We start from the raw sequence: 15,003 nt of genomic DNA, 5'->3' as shown, positions 1-15,003 counted from the left end.
AGGCTACTTTATATAGACCTGTAAAGTGTTAAGTTTAGCGTTGACAGATCAAGTTACGAAGAAAATGGAGGCTATGTTTCCCCCATTTTTCCTCGATCAATGTTTGACCGTCAACACACGACGATTCATAAGCATATGTTGTTGTTTATTGTAGGTAGTCATCGCGACTACGTGCAGTTCTAGAAGAATGGACAATTAGTGGGTATTATATTTTTGTGTTGTGAAGGACGTTTTATTATGATGTTACTTTTTTTATGAGTAAATATTACCAACCGCCGTTCTAATTGATGACCAATAATGTAATCTTGCATACATGTTTCCAACCGAAAGGATAAATCAAATCCAAAATTGTCAAATGAATGGTAAATATAAGATAGACTAGCATTAAGTTGCCTATTAAAACTCTCAAGAAGCTAAAAAATGTACAGGAATTTGCAAACACTACGATGGTACCAAGGCCACTATAAATGATCAAATTATAAAAACTTGAAAGTTCTAACATGGTACTTCTCAAAAATGAGAATCTCAAAACCTAAGTAATTGCAAACACTACGATGGTACCAAGGCCACTATAAATGATCAAAATATAAAAACTTGAAAGTTCTAACATGGTACTTCTCAAAAATGAGAATCTCAAAACCTAAGTAAAGAACCGTTTATGCTTCCCTGCCTTGAACCTCTCCTGAAAGGAAGCTTTACCCCCTTTAGTGGTGCCACCTTCTTATCGTGGGTCTCCATTTTATCAAAGGTAACCACATTCTTCAAATCCACATCCAAACTATACTTGGTGGGAATGTTGTGGTTGTAGTTAAAAACCTTGATGAAATCCTTCAACCTTGATTTCTTTGCCATTTTCTTCATAGAGTTCGTCTTGATGACCTTCTTAGGGTATTTTACAATACCTACTACAAGGCAATGGCCATATGCCCATCCAACAGTGCCATCATTGAATGCTTTAATGATAATGACCTTCTGACCTGCGAAGCATCCCTGCAAAAGAACGACAACTTTGTTTTGCTTCAGAAACTTCACCATTCTTGTTGATCTCCCTCCGCCCGCTATTGCTCTTCTTCTTCCCTACCTCCTCCACTCTTCTACTTTACACTTATTATAATATAGATATAGGAAACATACAAACCTTCAAATCTTCTACAATAATCCGACTAGTGATGTTTTAGTATAAGCCATTAAAGCTTTCCATAATGTTAGGCAATGCTACTTCAAACTTTGTCCTATATCTAGAAGCATTTTTCATAGGAGCACTACTATTAAAGAATTTTGAACAACTTTCTGCCATGTTATTTTGGATTTGTAGTCTAATGTAATTGTACCAAAGAGTGGATTAGGAACATTCCTTAACAAAGGGCCAAAGAGATGAATTTGAGGACATGCTTCGTGCTTTAAATCTTTCCATAATAGCAGGTAATGTTGCTTCAAACATTTTGCTATATGTAGAAGAATTTTTCATGGGAGGACTGCTATTGTGAAGAATATCAAAATGTAACAAGATACTTTCAACTTTAGTTGGAATAGGTGTCTCCTTTAGAGTCAAAGACTCTGTAAGTACCTCAACTACCTAAAACGCATGCAAGGAAACAATTAAGTTGTAAATAAATCATGTTGTCAAAGTGCTTAACCAAGAGACAAGATAAATCCCATAGCTACATTATCATCATGACAATAATACCTCACTAGTTGTGTCGGCATTGTCTTGAGCAAACCCCATTTCTTCTTTTATATGATTTCTATCCAAGGTTAAAGCACAAAGCATGTCCTCAAATTCATCTCTTTGGCCCTTTGTTAAGGCATGTTCCTTATCCACTCTCTGGTACAATTACATCAGACTACAAATCAGAAACAATGAGGCAGAAATTTGTTCAAACTTCAAACTCAAAGAAATTTGATCAGATGTTGACCCTTCAGAATATTTGGTGAAGTTTAACATTACTAAAATTCAATGGGTGTCAATGTCTCAAAAAGATTGAAATGACCTTTAATAAAGTATTAAAAAAAAGCAATCCCAATGGATGATATGGTGCTTACCCTGGTCCTTCTAGCAGCATAAGTTGCAGTTGAGGCTTTCTCATGCTCTGTACTCTTTGTATGTTGTTGTGGTAAATGTGGTGGTATCCACCTAGATAAAAAATATACATTCAATAATTGAAGATATGATGATTCAAAATCAATATATTTATATAAAATATTGTTTCTTTCATCCAAAGTTGTGATGCATCATTCAAGTAAAACTAAAGATTGAGTCGATGTTCTGCAGCTAGTCCATGTGACTCTAAATAGAATTATTGCAAGATGGTCTGACAATTGCAATCAAAGTTTTTTGTAAGGTATTGAAATCAGTTTTGAAGTCTACACATCCCATCAAGGATTTTTAACACATTAAATAAGGCCCAAGCGTAAAATAAAAATATATCCTTTAATAATAAATTCAAAATCATATATATGTTCATTAATATTGAAGTATGATTCTATATATAGTTTTCATATGAAGGATGACATATCTTCATGAAAACATTGGTTGAAAATTGGGGTTGTTTACTAGTAATTTATAGTAGTAAGCATATGTTTAGATTCACCCTCGTGAGAGGATAAGGGGAATATTCTCATACTACCTTCAAGAATTTTTTCAGTATTTATTTATAATTACAAAAAAGGGAGAAACCAACCAACACACAAAGAAATAGAGCGACACCCGCAATCATGGAAAAATTACAATTAATGGCCCTGATTAGATTCCATGAAACCTGTCACTTAGTCATGTGATAATGACAACATATTTAAAATAATTCACTTCCGTGAACCCTAAGTTCAACAGAGAAAATACATATAATATGGTAATAGTTATGCTCCATTACATAAACTCTCTGCTAGTTTGAATACTCCTTTAGAAGGCTAGCCAGCTAAAGAACAAAACCCTTTGAAGCATGGGGAGCTAATCACCATCATAAGTGTGAATATTTTTGGTCTACTGACAACTCATCAGTAGCACCTCAAAAATGAGAGAACATATAACAAACAACACTTTCATATATAAGGTTCTAAGGCACACACATTAGAATCAATTTCTATTACATGAGAAATGAAACATTGTTAGAAGTCACCTTCTATACTTCAAAACTGCCTTAGTATGCTTATGGGAAAATTCTGCATCAAACTAAATTTCAATAATAGAATTTTGCATTATTCATAAAAGTTTTGAAATATAACTTGAATCCAAAACCTCCAAGGAAAAGAAGAATTTCTTTAAACCAAAAAAATTAAAGAAAGCTACCTACTTGTATAGATATCACAACTCGAATAAAAATTGAGAGAGGACATATTAGCACTAGAAGACACTAAAATAAATGACTAGGTTCTTCTGCTCCTTTTTTCCCTGTCTTTGTCCCTTTCCTTTTCCCTCTCTCTTTCTCTATCGTGATCCCTATTCCTTTCTCTTCCCTTACACCTATCCCTGTCTTTGTCCCTATCCTTGTCATGATTTTCATATTCTCTACTGTCGCTCCTCCCTCTCCCCCTTGCAACATAAGAATCACGAAGCCTATCTCTACTACCATCTCTTTCATGATGAACATAAACAATATCAAGAAATTTTTCCCCATCCCCATCAAAACCCTTCTCCATTTCCTCTCTTTCCTTGTCTTTACTTAATCTGTGTGAGGGACTCTGCTATGGTTCCCATCACAAAGTAAAATAAGTAAGCCACAAAGATATTAATCATGTAGATACTAGTTTTTATAAATTTGACTTAAAATGAGTTGCAATTTCCAAGCACGAGAGACTTCATATGGAACCCACTTCAATCAAATGCAATCCAGTAGATATACAATTTCATGCATTACCTACCATGCGAGATGAATGCCTATAGTATCCAGAATCTAATCTAGTGTCTTTATTAGTCACATGATCTATTAACCCATATTCAACTTCTAATCTCTTTCTATGGGAAGAGACTTTTCTTTCAATTTCTTCGGCATTCTTAGTGCCATGTTCTTCAAGAGACTCACGATACTCCATGAGTGTTACCTCCAATTGACATAGATTTTTCTTGATATTACATGTTTACAGTATCAAACCAGATGGTATATATATAAAGGAACAAAATAAATTAGCATCCTAGAGGCAAGGAGAATCACTTGCGACCTTCATCCATTCCACTATCATTAAAAGTAGAAGCAATGTTGTCCACTATGACTTCTCATTTGTCTTATTTCCCAAAGCCCCCAAATATCTCATCACTACCAGAAGAAGAGTAATTCAAACCAATTCCCTTAAGCTACGCCTTTTCCTTTGCATCATCTCCACCATCCTCACGAGGCCACTTTGAAGCCTATAATATAGGATGTGTGTTCATAGAATTGTCTGTTAAAGCTTTTAGATCTAGTTGTGGGATTGATGACCTTGAGGTCCCTACCACACCAACATTTTTTGGTAAAGTTCCACTATAAGAGGAATCCATTGATTCACATTCCTCAGCTCCCCACCATAAAGATGATTCCTCCTGAACATTTTTTCCTAGATCTAAACATATAGTCCTTATCATCATCAAGTATGGACTATGTTTCTTCACCTGTGCTCCACCTTCCCCCTCCCAATTTTAAATATGCATTAGTTTCTCTTGTGTGCTTCCCTTTGATTGAAAAGTTATACCCATACTGAAATCCTCATCTTGATCTTGGTTCTTATTCTTCTCTTCTTCTCCTAAGCTAAGTAATTAGGAAACCATTACCTCCCGACCACCACGAATAGATAAACCATTTTTCCTACACCGTCTTTCAATCTCCACAAGACGAATACTAAACAATTCTTGAGCTACTACTCGCTCTCCAATCGTTGGAGCAACATCTATATTTGGACCAGATATGTCTGTTATGTCCATAATATTGGATTCATAAATATCAAGGTCCTTCAATGGTGGGGAAGCTCCACATATTGAATTAAATGGAGAGACACCTGAATTTCTAGACTGAAGAAAGGTAGCTCTTAGTCCATTCACCTAAGCATCTGAAAAGAGAAACCAGTCTGACCAAACCTAGAGAGGTTTCATCACTCTCTTCCTCAAATATTCTGGAGTAATTCGACCAGTGATGATTCAGTATAAGTCATTAAAGCTTTCCATAATATTAGGAAATGCTACTTCAAACATTGTCCTATACATAGAAGCATTTTTTGCAGGAGCACTACTATTGTGAAGAATATCATAAACTAACATGAGCCTTCCAACTTTAGTTGGAATAGGCATCTTCCTTAGAGTCAAAGACTCTATAATTACCTCAACTACCTCTCTCGTTCCGTCACCGTTGTCTAGAGAAAACTTGATTGCTTCTTTTATCTGATTTCTCTCCAAGGTTCAAGAATGAGGCATGCCCTAAAATTCATCTCAATGTCCCTGTGTTAAGGTGTTCTCCTGATCCACTCTCCTGGTCCTTCTACTAATGTAAGTTGTAGTTGAGGCTTTCTCATGCTCATGCACATGTTTAGATTTAATCACACGAGTGGGGGAACTTTGACATATTCTGACTTGATAAATAAATTGTTTTGGATATATGTCTATAATATTTATTGCTTGTAGTTAAAGGTGAATATTTTTACAAGCATGAAACAAATCATGTTACAAATATTTGAGGGAGGGATTTCTTTAAAAATTCAAGTTTTAGCCTACCATTAGGATGGGTCAGGTCCTATGGAATCATAAAGCACCTAAATATTGATTGTACGTAGGCCAACAAAAATAAATGTATACTAAACTAGAGAAATCAAAGCTACATGTATAATGTTCAAATTAGGATTTGAAAAGTCTTTGGACTATATAAGTTTTCTAGTAATTTCTGGAAAGGAAAAATCATAGCCTTTTAACTGTAGACCCAAGCTATTCTTAATTGTTTTCATAAAATTAGAAAATGTGGAGAATTTGAATCTTAGTGCAAGTTAAAGGTCCTTAATCTTCATACATGATTTCTTTTCATCATTACTATCCTCAACATGTTCTATTCTTTAGAGTGAGATTTCGTGGCAGGCGTGTTTTCCCACATTTCTTTTTTTATATACCAAGCAATTCATATCTTGCTACATTTGGCCTCCTCTACTTCCCCATGCTACATGTGTTTAAAAGGGTAAAAAACACTAATGATATGTTCTTTTTCCATAAGTATTTCTCATTTTTTGGATGGATTCTATGGAAATTTTATGAATGCCAATTATGTTGTAGGAAAAAATATTCCAATATTCTTTTTTATCATCTTTTGTTACTAAGTTAGGATGCTTCTATTGTACTAGTTCATTATGCCTATGTCATGTAAATATTGATTTGAGAGGGTTTTACATTTGATTTCCACTTTAGTCAACAACCAAATATATATATGTTTTCTTTGTAGGTTGAATGATGGGATGACACACTTTGATTTCCACTAGTGCTCTCCTTTTCATATACTATCACAAGTGCACAAATAAAAACTCACTTTTCCTTTTACATTGATAAGAAAATGATGACAAATTTGTATTTTGTGGTGACAAGGATAACTATGTATTGGAGCTAGACCTCGAGCCCTTCAATTCATCATTTCCTTACCCAACATGACCATATTCTATTGGTAATTGAGTTCAATTTTTGAACCAAAATTTGTCTTCAATACTATTTCATTATAATGAAAGCACGTAGCCATTGTTGGATTTCCTTTGAGCACACAAATACCAAAACCATGTCATTTTTATTTCCTTGGTTAATATATTGCATCATTTTGTTTGATAGTTAATTCATTATTATTCTATGCACAATAAATCTCTATCAAATAGCAAAGAAGGATGACCTGACTATTTTAGAGATATATGATATGAATTCATTAAACATTCATAGGGTTATTTCGATTCTCATATTTTTATTTCACTTCTTTAGAGATTGAAACTATATATTCAAATACAAACACAACTCAAATCAAACTAAAATAGATAATCCTAATTATGAATATGTTTCTCTCTCCATACCTTGCAATGACATTATTTTTCTGAATTATACTTGAATTTCACTTATAATAACCTGTTAGCTTCCTATACCAATAGGAGTCATAATTTTTGAATGACTGAGATTGAACCTGTAATATGTACATACCTTGCTTTCTGCAAATGTTTTCCATACTCAAAAAATTAAAAAATGTAAAGAGGGTATGTCCTAAAAGAAAAATAAAAGGACAAAAACAATAAAAAGGTAAAAAAAGATGAAAAATATGAACCCCCAAAAAAGAAAAAGACCATGAAAGTGTGCAAGTCAAAATGCCACTACTATTTACTTTTTGTGCATAATAAATGATTGTGTGCAGTTTGTAATCTTTGCCACAATCCATGATATTCAAAATGTTTAAACTTGGCTATTTCATGTTTAAATTTCGTGTCTATAGATAGAGAATAAAAATCTGGCCAAACAGTGTAACCTTGGCAGATAATTAGATAGGTAGAGAAAATAAAAGGAGCTCAACTATTTAATCTGAGCTGGATGTAATAAGGTTAGATTTAGTTAGTTTATTATTGTAAAAAGAAAGAAAAATGTTTGATAAGGGTTTGCTAGCTCAAATGCGCCCTAATAAAGAGAAGTAAAAATGGTAGGATAAGTAGGTGGGTAAGTAGAAGAAAGGTTGTAGAAGTATGTTGATTGATTAGACAAAAGCATATTTATTATTCTCATCATGAATGTTCCAAATGTGAATGGGAACCCAAGCATGCAGATGGACATCAAACTCAAATAATTAACTTCCCTCATTCATTTCACCTTTCACTTAACTAATTTCCCACAATAAATTTCAAAGTACTTAAAAACCCTAAGTCAACGAGGCTCAGAGCATTTCTCTGACTTTTGGAGGGACCAGACCCTCAGCTCAATGACTTATAGGAAATGAGTATTAAAACCCCCTCATAAAAATTCATCCTCCCCTTCAGTTCTTTCATTTTCCCTAAATAATACTCTTTTCCTAAGGTTAAATTACTTTTACCTAGGAAAAAGTGTTTATTCCCCCACATTAATCATTTTCATATTAAAAACCCACAAAAACACTATATCCTATGTTTTTATGTTATTATCGGAAAAGCATTAAAACATGAAATATCATATAATTAGGTATTGTGCCCCTTTCCACTCATTTCATTAATTACTAATTTATTTATTAATCCCAAACAAAAACTTGTTTCCCGTATATATTTAACTTCCGCAATATTAATTAACCCTACCCTAGTTTAATTATATAAACTATGATTTTCTACCCAAACCCACTAACTAATTGATTCACGATTAAGTTAGTTAAAAAACCTAATTAAACCCTCTGCTAATGACCATGACGCCTTAACCCTGCCTTAATCCCCCATTAACTAAAAACTACTGCATTTAATCACCCGTCGGGCCCCCCCACTACCCTCAGTGCAACTCTACTACCCGATTACCGCACGATCACTTCCCTCCAAATCTGACGGCCCTTATCCATTTCGGGTGGACCCCGACGTCCGAACAATACCCACCCTAAAAGAATTGCTTTCCACTGGGCCCTCGAGGCTACGTGTTGGTCAATGTATGGAGTCAGGCAGCCTCCCCCCATACCACCGAACGCCCAGAAGAGATGCGCTGGAAACCACTTACTTCCCACCTGCTATGTGCCAAAAAAAGCCACTGTTCACCCCGCTACAAGACAAACGACCATTCTTCACCCATACCTGCCAAAATTGATTTTCACGCATAAAGCCAAAAAGCCCCAAATAATTTGTTTTTATCATTTTTTTCAACTGAAAAGCTCCATGCACGCACTTGCGAACATTAAAGTTGTCAACCTACGTCCAAATTGCACCCCAAAGACACCACAGAGCACCCAGTTCACCTTCCAGCCTACACAGATTCTTTTCGACTGTTCGTAGTTGCCAGTCGATCTGTTCAGAGCTAGTTTTCCTTAACTCCAGGTATTTAAGCCATAGTTCACTGGAAAACCTTTCAATTTCAGAACCAGTTACTGAGTTTGTTAGTTAAAGTGAAAAATTAATTAAAGAAACTCAAGTGACTTAAGCTTACTCTGACTGAACCACCATTGCCCTAAAAAACTGAAAATCACCTTCCCCATTCTCAAATCCACAAGAACTGAGAATGGTTGCCCCAATTGCCATGGATGTGAGACCTATTTCCAATCCTCATATAGACCTAGACCATCTCCCCCTGGCAGACAAGGATTTCCAGATAAAGGAATCCATTGATCCATAAATATGACTCCCCATATTCATATACAGACTTCATAGACCTATTTGTGCATCCCATTATGACAATGCTGGTAGGAAGCCCTCCTCCAAGAATCAGTTCAGATATAAGGAGGATCCTACAACTCTCAAAACAATACAAAGTAGGGGATTGGTACTTGTACTGAAACCACACTGAGATTAGAATTTATGGCGGTGAGCTAGCCCCATATGAACTACCTAAATACATCCCAATGAGGTTATTTTCTCTGGAGTACTACAGGCAAATAATCAATTCAAATGAGGTACACTTTTTCAAAGGCAAAAACAAGGCCCAGCTCAGGATCAGAGACCAATTAGGTCCATTTATTTGTAATAGCCGAAAAGCTGGAAAGGAGGCCAACCAAATCCTTCAAAGGTTAAATCTAAAACAAATCTTGATATGGAGGTATGATCCCTTGGATTTCATCTGCAACAAAAGACAAAGAAACAAGATGGCTCCCTACATTCATCACCGTATCCATGAAATAGAAAAGTATGCCAACCAATTGGAATGGGTGGAAAACACTTTAGAAGACAGGGATAACAATGAAGTTGTCGTGGAAAGCACTTTAATTGATCTAGAGAAATAGCTTGATGAGGGTTCTTTCGTGTAGGTGCCAGGAGAATCATAGGTCCAAGAATAAATAGAAGCACCAGACCAATCATACATACCAGAGCAATCAGAGAAAACAGATAGACTAGAGGCCACCATGAGTACCCCCCAAGTCTTACAGACTCCTCTAAATGAGGAGAAAAGCCTCAAGACAAACAGGGAAGGGCCCACTCCCTCAAAAGAAACAACATCTCAAGCCTATACAGAGACAAGCTAGGCAAAGAGACAAAGAATGAATCATGTCTCTTAACAGGAATATACAAAGGAGACAGTTGAGATTACCAGCACAGAAAGAGATAGGAGTAGCCATGCCACTCCATTTGGAGGCATCCTAGAACCTTCCACATCACGCACTCAGATGTTGGGAAGGAAACAAAGTGTTGAGGTATCCTCTTTCAAAATGCCAGCAGAGAAAGACCAAGACATCAAAGAGAGATACAAAGAAAGAAAAGCTAGGAATGAGAGGTTGAAAGCCCAAAATTATGCACAGTATTTGAAGATGACCCCTATCAATCAGACAAGGATTATGTCAGGTTATGATGTCAAAGAGGGGAAAATTAAAATGACCTTCATCAAGCTGACCACTCAGCAACCAAGGGCAACAACAAATTTTAAAAGACTGGATTTTGAAGTACTAGCAAGGGATATTCATCCCATTGACTAGATTGAGATGCATAAACAAACAAGTGAGATGATTTATTCTACATTGACAGGGAAAGCCATATCAGCCCACCAATTGCAAAACTCTTTAAACAATATGTCAGCTCAATTTCAGTTGGAGAAGGCCTCCTCACAGGCCAAAGATACAAGAATCAAATCCTTAGAGGACTTAGTGATAGGATTGGAACATGATCCCAAGGATGTGAAAGCAACAGAGCAGCTAATTAAAAAGAATAATGATGACATTATTGCACTAAAGAAGCAGCTCAAAATTCCCCAGCTGCATCACCCTTAAATAATGGAAGTCCTAGAAGCACAAAAAGGACATGAAGGGCTTATGGACCTAGTACTAAAGCTAAATGATTAGCTTAAAGAAATAGAAAAGGAGTTGGACACTTTGATTTAGTCCAAGTAAAGTGACCTGGCCACAACTTCCACAACTGCCATCCCCACAGTGACAACAACAATTCCTTCCACATTGGCAACATCATTAGCACCTATAGCCCCACCTGCCACAACACTACCAATTACAACTGAGTCCACTACAGAAGCAATTACTTCAACTGAAAAAACAACAGAATTGGTAAAAGCTATGGTGGAGATGTCCATTCAAGCTACAGAACTCAAAATATTAAAGGAGAAAGTGGAAAGTTTAGAAACTGACTGTCAAGTTGCCCAAATTTAGCAAAGAGAAGAAACACAGAAAGCCCTAAAGATGGGTGAGAAAACAAAGTCCTAGAGAAAGATTTGACACTGCAGAAGCCACTAGGACAGACTAAAGAGATGCTCTGGTCAATATCATTGACTTTGTCAATGATATTTGGCCATCAATTCAAGTTATATTTGAGCAAATTGATATGGTGAAGGTAGCCACTGAGGCTATCCAGAAAGTAAGGGAAGAATTAGGAGACCAACTTGAGGATGCAAATCAACTCATTCACCTCCTAAACAGTAATAACAGATATGAGCTCCATGAGCTTGGTGTAGAGGACAGGATTGAAGCCATCTTAGAGATTAAAAAGGTTCTTTCTAAAAGAAACCTCATGCTCAATTTAGAAGAAAAATGTCATAACATGCAGGTAGCCAGTGACAAATTCATGGCTAAATTTCAAATTTTGAGGGACAATGGCCTTCCCAGTCCTATGGTCATTAATGACAAACTCATGACCCAATTCGACTATAGTGATAGACTCAAGAAGTTGGCCAAGGAACAAGCCAGCTCTTTAGGCATTAAAGCTTTTCCCACTGGCAAAGTATTATATGATACATTAGAAAACCTATTTTTCCTAGAACATGAGGTGAAGCATTTGTTTCTCACCAAGCCTAATTTTGCAAAATACACAGAGGAAGATGAAATTTACAGAATAATGTTAAAGGTAAGATTGCTTGAGGTAGAATGGTGGGAAAAATGATAGATTTACTATGAAAAAGGTTTACATCAGAAAGTTACCACAGTAAATCTAAAGGCAACTAGGTGAAACAGGTGAAAGACAGATAACCAGGGTCAAAGAGTAACAGAGTCAAAGAGTATCAGTGAAAGATCAAAGTAAATAAGATTCCAACGTGAAAATACCAGAACTATCAACCAGCTTAGAGGGCTCAAAACTCAACAGAAACAACCAGCAACACCACAATAAAAGGGACAACAAGAAGCAGTTTCACATTTGTCTCTATCTTCATGCTTGAAGATATTTTATTCCCTAGATTAAATCTCAAACTGTTATGAGATATTTTGTAATTATTTTTTGTACAAATACTTAACATTTTGATATAGTGTGGATTCCAAGACATTTCTATATACTTTTTCTCTCAAATAAAACTTCTATTGTATCAGTGATTGGATTGGCTTGCTGGATCAAGGAATAAAGATCCGATATTTTACAAGATTCTTGTGTAAAGCGAAATACAAATAAGTATTCTCTCATGTTTATCGTTGTTTTTTCTTATGTTTCTTCCTAATATTGTTTGCTTCTCTAAAATCTAAATGTATAACTAGGATTGATATTTCAGAAATTTCTTGAATGCACTCTGTCATGACTGTTTACATTCTAAATGTTTTCTTCTAAACTATCTTAGTTAGGGAATTCTTAACTGCTCCTTAGCTTCCATAGTATCTCCCCTGGTCTATAGCAAAGGATTCTTAATTGCCCTTTTTTCATGATCACCCTCTATTCTTCATTCTGACCCCAGTCCAAGGATTCTTCATTGCCCTTTCACCTTGGTTAGAATCATTTCATGCATTAGACCTGAAGATTTGCCTTTTTCTTTGATAGCCTACCCTGTGAACATTCCCTTTAATTATTTGGTCCAGTTATGCTATCCATTGATTGACTCCATAGCCCAATGGCTTTGAAGACCTAGCTCTATCCATCTGCTCTAAGAATTCCACCACCTAACCTTCAATTCAAAAGAAAACCCCATGAACACTAAGAACTAGCCTAAAATCCCATAAAAACAAAGCTAAATTATAAAGAGAGAGCCCTCTCTGGACTTAGGTTGGCTAGAAACCTAAGCATAAAAGATTGGTTTGTGGTTACCTCAGATTATTCCTTCTTCTGATAACTTCTAGGGAAGACTTCTGAGTGATAACATAGTGGCGACCATACTGGGGAGTCAAATCCTCAGTCTTAATAAACCTTTGAGAAAAATTCAAATCTTTATTTCAAACCTCTTGAAGGGTTTATTAGAAGTTATTTACAAAATTTCATAAAAAGAAAGTAACTAGAAAAGCTCGGAACTCTGGCTTCAAGGAGAACTCACTATACTAGGGACAATCCAGATCCAAACCCTCCCCCAGTAGTGGATAATCCCAACTTGATTTCGAGAAGATCCAAAAGACAAGAAAGTTCAGTAAGTACAACACCTTCAATCAAAGCAGATTCATGCCCTAATGAGTGGTTGTTTTTATAAGACCTCCCCTTTGATGAGTCATTTGAACTTTCCCTATTTAAAACTAGTTCTGAAAGTGCACTTGATGACATAGTTCTAGATATAGAGTTTATTGCAGACCTCAAAGTCCAAAAGGCAAACCAGTCAATTGATGATTATATTCTAAGTTCCCCTCAATCATCCCTTACTACTGCTAAGATCCCTGAGCTTTTTGAACCAGTGTCAACTACCCTTAGTTCACCATTATTCCCTTCCACCTATGAATTTCATTCCTCACCTCCATTTATAGCTTCACTTCTCTACCAACCTATCATTACCCATCAATCACCTATTACTTCCAGTTCTCCATAAACTACTGTATCATCTCCTGGTACCCCAAGCCTACTTCTTAGCCCTGTCCAACTTAGAACCATGGCAAATAGATATGCTCCTCTTGTGTTACCCGCCCCACTTGGTGCCATGCCACAAGATTACCAAAACAAAATTGTCCAATTTGATGGCATAGGACCTTATACAACACAAAATCATGTAAACAAAATGACAAACTACTTTGAATTACATGAAATTGATGTTGGAGATGTTCAGATGAGACTTTTTTCTCAGACTCTAGCTGGTGATATTAGAAAATAGTTTAGAGCTTTACCTTCTAATAGCATAGATAGTTTAGAAATATTTTATCAGAAATTTTTAAATAGATGGGAAAAGGAAAATAACCCTCTGTAGATCCTTTAAGAATACGAAAACATCAAAAGAGGACCAAATGAAACAGTCCAGGATTACTGTACCAGATTTAACAATATATACAATGCAATACCAGTCAATCTTAGACCCCCACTCGACTTAGCACTAATAAAGTTTCTAGATGGGTTTGATACTGATATGGCCTTCCAACTCATAGAGAGAAGTCCTCCAACTTTAGAAGACATGCAATGTGTAGCAGTTAGTGTAGAAGCTAACTTGCTAGCAAAAAGAGCTAGGGTTAGGAATGAAAGGAGAGGACTCGTGAAAGATGAAGCCTCACCCTCTGACCTTAAAATAGACGTTCTAACCAAGGGTATGGAAAAACTGATGGATATGATAGAGAACATTGAGAGGAAGCCTCAATGGGATAATCAATAGGCACCTCCAATGAGAAATCCAAACTTTAGAAAGAATCAAAATCAAAATACTAGAAAGAATGGACGTGATCAGAATATTAAGCCCCCCTTCAAGAAAACTATGTTGAAACATCCCATCCAGATGACACTGAACAAGATACACACATTAACTTGATGGGATTGGATGATGAGGAAACTGTCTTCTTGACCCAAGATGAGCAGGAACTGCGTATGTTGTAGCAACTGCAGACCCAAGAAGAACAACCTATAGCAAAAGAAGAACAACCTACTCGAATTCTTGCTATGAAAATTCCAAGCACTGAAACATAGAAAGCCTCTTTTCCTTTCAATTTGGGAGCAGAGTTAGCTAAACTGAAAATTTCAATTCCCCTAACAAAGCTGATTAAAAGTCAAAACCTATAAGTTTCAAATAAACAAAACCTTAAACTTTGTTGAGAATGAAGACTCTGTCAATTTGTTTGATGATTAGCT

At 35.9% G+C, this 15,003-nt stretch overlaps 1 pseudogene; it reads right to left on the bottom strand.

The window, feature by feature from the left end:
• Positions 1-532: 532 nt before the first annotated feature.
• On the bottom strand, positions 533-1,035 carry LOC149264192 (large ribosomal subunit protein eL27y pseudogene; annotated as a pseudogene).
• Between the last annotated feature and the right edge of the window lie 13,968 nt (positions 1,036-15,003).

This window comes from Pinus tabuliformis, chromosome 6 (genome assembly GCF_031772625.1).
Source record: "Pinus tabuliformis cultivar Carrire ecotype Pingquan chromosome 6, CPIR1, whole genome shotgun sequence".
In the NCBI taxonomy this organism is placed as follows: domain Eukaryota; kingdom Viridiplantae; phylum Streptophyta; class Pinopsida; order Pinales; family Pinaceae; genus Pinus; species Pinus tabuliformis.
This window is presented reverse-complemented; position numbering and strand designations above follow the sequence as displayed.